The sequence below is a fragment of the Falco peregrinus genome, unplaced genomic scaffold (genome assembly GCF_023634155.1).
Source record: "Falco peregrinus isolate bFalPer1 unplaced genomic scaffold, bFalPer1.pri scaffold_35, whole genome shotgun sequence".
Taxonomy (NCBI): Eukaryota; Metazoa; Chordata; class Aves; order Falconiformes; family Falconidae; genus Falco; species Falco peregrinus.
The window spans coordinates 2,202,666-2,209,874 of NW_026599603.1; positions in this window are offsets into that span (position 1 = coordinate 2,202,666).

Genomic DNA, 7,209 nt, shown 5'->3' on the forward strand with positions numbered 1-7,209 from the left:
GGAGGGGAGGCTCTGAGTGTTGCTGTAAGCACAACACGAGGAAATGGTGCTAAGACAGAGGCATGACCCATCGTTTGGTAGGAGGTGCCAGCCTGCCCAGGCTAGCAGTGCTCAGTAAAGCAAGTGTGACAAACCAGGGCAGTACAGGGGTAGCACCTCCTGTCTGCTTGTCCAAGCCCAGCCTGTACTTCTGCCATATCCTTCTCCCTTGTGGCACCAAGTGGGTGTTTTTGTGCAGGTTTTGCAGTTACTAACTCTTACCACACCAGCTTTCCTGCTCTGTTCCCCTCTCAGTATCCCTTGCTGGTGAGGTCTGAGGGACACTGGTATAGCTGAGAGACATCTCTTTCCCTACTTTTCCCTCTGCCAGCTGTCAATCACCCACCTGGCACTCAAATTCAAACCTCCCCATATCAGGCTCTCCTTTTCTTCCCTTTCTGTCCCTCCATCTACCTCCTTTAGCCAGTGATGGGACCACACCAGCCCCTGGAACATGCCAGCATGAAAATGAGCTTTTTGTGCAGAGCTTCCTGCGTGGGTTTGGGTTTCATTTGCTTAAAAAGCACAGAGCCAAAAACTTCAGGGTGATCTGGGGCCACTGGAGAGCCCTGAAAAAGGAGCAATTCTGGACCTGTCCAGCATGTGGAGTGCCCTGTTATACATCAGGACTTTGCAGAAGGATCCGCAAGATGTTTCTTATTTAAAATGCAGTTGGAGAAGGGAATGCTACACCAGCAGACTCATCTAGCTCCAAGTCATTGGGATGCCAGCTGCAGTGTGGTCTAACAAGCTTGCTCAAGCCCCTGACTAGACTTGACTGGCCTTCCTGAAGTCTGTCTTGCTGTTACTTCATCCTTGTTAAGAGTTTAAATAAAGTTGCTACGCTGCAGTTAAACACTGATGCTGTGGTAGGCATGCCCTAAGTGTGATGGAGCCTGAAAATTTGGGAAGCAAATCAAGCTCAAGTAACTACTCCAAACGGAAAGCAATAAAAGACAGCAACTCCTCCTTCCCTTCACAGATCCCCTACTTAAGAAAGAAAATCCTAATTCTTCTAACAGTCCCATTATAGGACTGAACTGCACCAATGATGACAGGCCTTTAAAAAAAAAAAAAAGATTGGCAAATCTATTGTCTCCTCTTAGAAGGCTTATTTGTAAATATGGCTAACCAGATCCTTTTCCTACAGTCTGCAGCAATATTTTTCCCTGAGATCAAGGAGTTAACACTCAAATACATCAGCCTATCTCAGACCCTGGAGGCAGACTAATGCACCATCTCTGCTAGAGCATTATCCCTACCATCCACTGTTTTCAGGTTCCTGTTAAAGATTAATGATCAAAGAGCAAACAGCTTTTGCTTTGACTAATTCTGATTCAAGCCTGAATCTCTGTTTAAGCAAAAGCAAACCAAGCGAGTGTTCATTTGTTTTGAGAACCACTGGTTCCCAGGAAAGAGGACAAATTTCTTTTTCTGTCTTCTGGGTAGTTGGTGTGGGCAGCTCTGTGCCTCAAAGGCTTTCCTGCCTCCATGGCACAGCAGCTGGGACCCGGCGGAGCACATAAACCCGTAAGACAGGTCCCTATCCTGCAAAGTGAGAAGATGTTAGGAAAAAAACATCCAGCATCATACCCAACTTTACCAACTCTTTTACTGCCATTTCTGCTACTGCCGTTCCATTGGCTCCTCATTTGCACTCCACAGATGAAATCCTGATCCAGCAAAATCAACGAAAGCTTTGCTACTGACTTCTGCCAGACCTAGCTTTCAACTAGTAGCCTCTGGCTGTCACAAAACCTGTATCTTAACCCAGATACTGTTTCTGATTTCAGATATTTTCACAGCACAATTCTTCTAACCATTCAGCAATACACACATCTAACAGCCCACTTGAGCTCCTATTTCTGCTTACATCAAGTAGATAATGTTTTGAAATAGGCTGCAGCTTTCACCTACCCTCAGCCAAGTTCATACAGCTGTGGCCCATCAGTTCAAAGATAAATGAACTCAAGCTGCCAAGATGTGATTCTGGGTTAACAGGGGCAAAAATAAAGCTATGACCAAATGAGAAGGAAACATTAAGTTGTTTCGTATTTTGAAACTGATTAGGCATTTGTACAGAGAGACCCACTTAAGTCCTAGAACTAGGCATCCAGATCAGTCAGTACTGGCCCAAACAGCTCTCTCGCTCTCCCAAAATAATTACACCTTAACTCATCCCTGCTGGTAGTGTAAAAGTAGCTGTAAAAAAAATGGTGCTTGAAGTTGCCTCGTGGTGGTTCTCTGGGAAAGGAAATTTGGTTCACAAGCACCACCGCAGTCGAAGTCTGCATGTCTCAGGTGCTCAGAAGTTGGCAACAGCCCATCCCACAGCGATTCTACTGTGCCAGGCCAAGCTTTGCAATGTGTTGTTACTAGTCTGAGGTGAACTGTAAGACACACTATGGCTGTCTAAACCAGTAGTCCACCACAACACCCACTCCCCTGCCCTCAGTCCCAGTTTTCTTTTGAATGGAAAGCTGGAAGCATGGCAGGGAAGAGAAGGCAGACCATTACACATCCAGGCTGCATCCTGTCAAGCAACCAGGATGTGACTGCAGTGCGCATCTGGGCCTCTGAGCTGGAAAACGGTCCCACGACTCACAGTTCCAGTGTGCCTCTATGCCTCAAAGGTTGCTGTGAGCATGAAATTGCCCTGTGGCTGGCTATAAAGCCTGAACAACTGACTGTGTGAGACCCACCCCATTTTCCATTGGCATAGTGCTGTGCTGCTGCATTGACAAACTCACGGTGGGGGCTTGGGCATGTGATTTCTCCTATTGTTGTTGAGGAAACTTCCCTAGTTCAGATCTACAATGACCTCCAGCCCTTGCTGGCCAAGCTCAAGGTTACTGTGTTGCAGGAAATTCAGAGGTAGAGGCCAGCAGAACTAAAGGCACATCTAACAGCAGGAAAGCGAATTGGTAGTCATTATTATGTGTGACACCACTTGTATTCTCATACAGACTAAAGGCCACAAGTGAGACTGGGGGGAGGATTAATTCTCCTAGGTGCTGAACAAACCCAGAGTGACCCTCCACCCTTGCAGTTTACAGGTGTAAACCAGGCTTACGTAAAGGAAAATTTGTAAAGTTGCAGCATTTACTTGCTCGCTTTTTTTGCTCTGAATACTTTCACTTACTTAAAGACCAAAAACTTGAAAAGAGAGCAAACCAAGAAAGGCTGGAGTCTGCAAGGAGCTGTGTGGATCAAGCCTACAAATTATGATTTTATAGAGTTAATCTGGTTTTGGGAGTGATGCAGACAATTATAAACAAATCAAGGCAAGAAGGAGAGAGGTAGGAAATAAATGTCAAAAGATCGTAACTTGGGTTATTAAGAGAAGTCTTCATGCATGCCCATGAAACCACAGACTGCATTCTCTCTTTAGATCAAGTAGGAGTCTCTAAGCAGACAAGAAAGAAAAATTTCTCCTACCGGAGCTCTGTCAATAAAGAAATGTCAATAAAGGTTCAGCTGATTAAAACAATTGCCCAACACAGAGGATAAAATGAATTTGACAGGGTGGTCTATTACTTCTTTCAGTGACAACCCTTCTCCTCTCAGTTACAAATAATTCCTTAGCTTTTCATTAGCTATGTTGGAGGCACGCATCCATTTAGTATTTGGAATTTTTCACATATAATTCCCTTCTGAATGATCAGTGTGTGTTTAAGATTTTACTAAAGGAATAGGGACAAATTCTGCTCTTTGAAAATTTGATGTAAATCTGAAGTATCTGCCCTAATATAGACTTACCCTTGTCGTTAAATCAGAGTAAATGAGAGGACACTTTGGCCTCGTGGTACCTAGCACAGGGCCAGGAATATAATACAAGAAAGGGTTACTTTCTAACTGCTTGTAAGATTTAAGTCAGACAAATAAATAATAATGGTAAGTCTTTGTTTCTGAAAGGAGATATTCAGTCTACCCAAAGCACCATCCAAGTCATTAAAGGATTCCCAGGTGCCAGTATTTGGAAAGGGTATTAGCTATTCAAACAGTTTAGGCAGAGGTCTCTGCTGTTCTCTCTCCTGGGTCATCTCAGATTTCCTCAATCTCTGCCCAGAACTGAGTACAGGCAGCAAAGAAAGGCTGGAAATTTCAGAGGAGTAACATTTTCTCCAGAACTAGACAGAACATATTTTTCAGTCTTGCGGTAAAAAGGAGGAAACCCCTCCTTTATTAGCGCTAAGCAACTCCAAGGCTGGCAGGGTGAGGGCCATACAGTGCATGTGGAGGGACAGACTCTGCAGCAGATGCTGTGCAGGGAGCCCTCTTTTCCTCCCCTTTTCAGATATAATTTACCTGGTTCCACTCCATTACTGGGAAAAGAAACCACATGAAAGTATCAGCATGATGCAGCTGGGTTGTTCAAACAAAGCAATTCAGCAGCAGATTGGAGGAGTGAATCCACACAAAGGCAAAAGGCTTGCTGAGGAGATGACTGAGCTCCGCTGACAAAAGTCAGTGCCTCAGAGACAGGGATGCAAACACAGCAGAGAGGTCTCTGCGTGTTTGATGCTTGGAGGGTGCAGACAGTCATCTGAAGCCACCCACCCCACCTCAGCTGGTGTCTGGCTCCTGCACATTTTTAAAGATTAATAGTTCTAAGCAGGTGCCTGAGACTGAGCAGAAATTTCAGACTGGGAACTATTTTCCTGAGGAGGAAAAAAAAAAATGGCAATCACTATAGAAAGTGACATGAAAAAAGGCCAGTGGTCTCTGACTATCTGGCAAAGGGAGGGATGCAGATATCTCCAACGGGAATAACCTCTGCCTAGATAAAAGCAAAGCTAACTAGAAGGAGCATGTTTTCTGAAAACGTCATCTTTAATTAATGAGATCTGCCTTGTTGATTACTCTGATCCCAGAGCTCCCCTGGATTCGCTTCCTTACTTCTGCTCTGGGCTCTCAGGCAGTAGGCCAGAAACACTTATCCCATCATCAGCTTGCTGCATGCTTTTCTCACGCATCACCCAGGTCTTTGTTGCCCCTGTGCTTAAATGGTTTACAGAGGTTCTGCCTGGAGCCATCTGCAAGCTGCAAACTTGTTGGGCTTTCTTCAAGGACAAGTTGACTAAACCTTGTTATACCAAGACTGTGCTTACTGATGGCTGCCGATTCATTCCTCTCTGTCTGTCATATGTAATCTTGGTCATGGCTCTGAAAAACCTAAATCGTTCAGGTCCCTGCCACTATAAGACATGCTCTTCCACCACTTTGCTGTAGCAACTGCAGCTTGTAGAGACAAGATGAGCGTCAGTCATAAAAACTGAACTTGCAATGACGAGGGATCATTGTCAGCAAGCTGCTTCCAGGGAATCACTAAAACAATTTGGCAGTATTTCATGCAGTGCCTGTCCTTGCTTAGGATGTCTAAAAACCCCCTTTATTATATTGGAGTATATATTTGTGTATATATTAACTGCTAGTGCCGAGACACTAGGATGATGGGCAGCCTGAAATGCGGCTAATACCTATACCAATGCATTAAATCCTGCTGAAGCCTAATCACAGCCAGGACTACACTTACGTAGCAGTTTCTCACCGTCCTGTTTTGTCTTTCCCAGGGTTCCTCAACAGCATCCTCCTACTCAGACTGCTGGCAGTTTGACTGGCAGTATGGTGGCTGCAAGGTCAGAGGGCTGCATCTCACCCCTCTGGGTACCTGAAAAACACAAAGACAGACGTGTGTGTTCAGCTGCCAGCTAGAAGAATCACAGCTGCTCATGTGATGCCTGGGCAAGATGATATAATCAGCACATTAGTACTTCTTACCCCAGTAAACTCTTTACCTGTCCCCTGTGCCAAGAGCAGTCAGGAAGACAGAGGCTATTAGGGGAGTGATGAAAAATACGAAATGAATCTTAAAGACATAGAAAACTTCATGTCACAAAATGACAAAGCGCTTTGGCTCTTGTGCCTTCTTCCTGAGTAGGGCAGTATAACACATAATGTCTGCCCCGGATTACGCCAAAGAGAATCTCCAGGGAAGACTTGTCACAATCATCCCACAGATTCCTCTTTTATCTCAGCACAGCTGTTCCCATCCTGACCTACTAGCCTGATTCCTTGCTGCCTTCTTACTGAGATTGCTACTGCAGGGATTCGATTCCAGATGTGGAGGAACCCAGCCCACAGCACACGTTGTACCTTCACCCCTTCCTTTCCGAGTCTCCCAGTGACTGCACACAGCTAGCTCCGGTCTCAGTAATGGAGACAATGGCACTGGTCCCAGACAGGCCAAAAGACCCACATTCTTTGGACAGCTTGTAGTCAAAGTATTCCCAGAGTTTTGCTGTATTCAGTATGATCTCCAAACAAGAGGAAAGCATCTATATTATACCAGGTAGGGACACCCCTGGTCCCTTCCGTTCCTGTTAAACTGTTACTTGGCTGCAGTTCCTTACTTCATGCTCAGCACAGCTCAAGGCTTCATTTTGCAGCTCTTGAAGTTTGTCCAACTGTTCGTCACCCACAATCTCCTCCCCTTCTGTCAAGCAGCCACCTATCATGCCTTTCTTATTGAGAAAAACTGTACTTTTCCTTCTGGTTTCCTATCTTTTACTATCCTTACACAGTAATGACTTACACGCAGGAAAATGATTCAAAACCACACTGTTTCTGAAGCCAGACAGTCCAAACTTTTGAGTTAACTGGAAGGAAAACCAGACCTTATATTCAACACACCTGGGAGGAATAACCCCAATCTATTTCTTGGTGCATCAGAACCAACTGCAGCCTGTCCCCACCACACTGAAGTGACCTGGATGATGGATAGCAGTATAACTCGTGAGCAGTGTCAGTCTAATGGGTGCCCAGGACAGTGAAACAGTTTGTCCTGCAAGAGTATTTTGAGGGTAGCCGCCTTAATCTGTACCAGCAGAAATGCTGACATGGATTAATAACTATTTTTCTTTCTCTTGAGATCAGGTATACTACAGAATGCAAAGGAAGGTGAGCTAGCTTCCTCCTAAATCACTGAAAGTTTTTTCAAATGTTTTATAAAGCTGTGCAAGCATACAGGAGTCACTGTGCACTCGGCATTAACTTACAGGTACTTCAGGATTTTTAACTCTGATGCTGTAAACAGTTCTGTGAGCTTCAGTACCTTGCTCAAGATGAGCGGAAGGGAACCTGAGTTTGATTTCTCACCCAAAATGATGC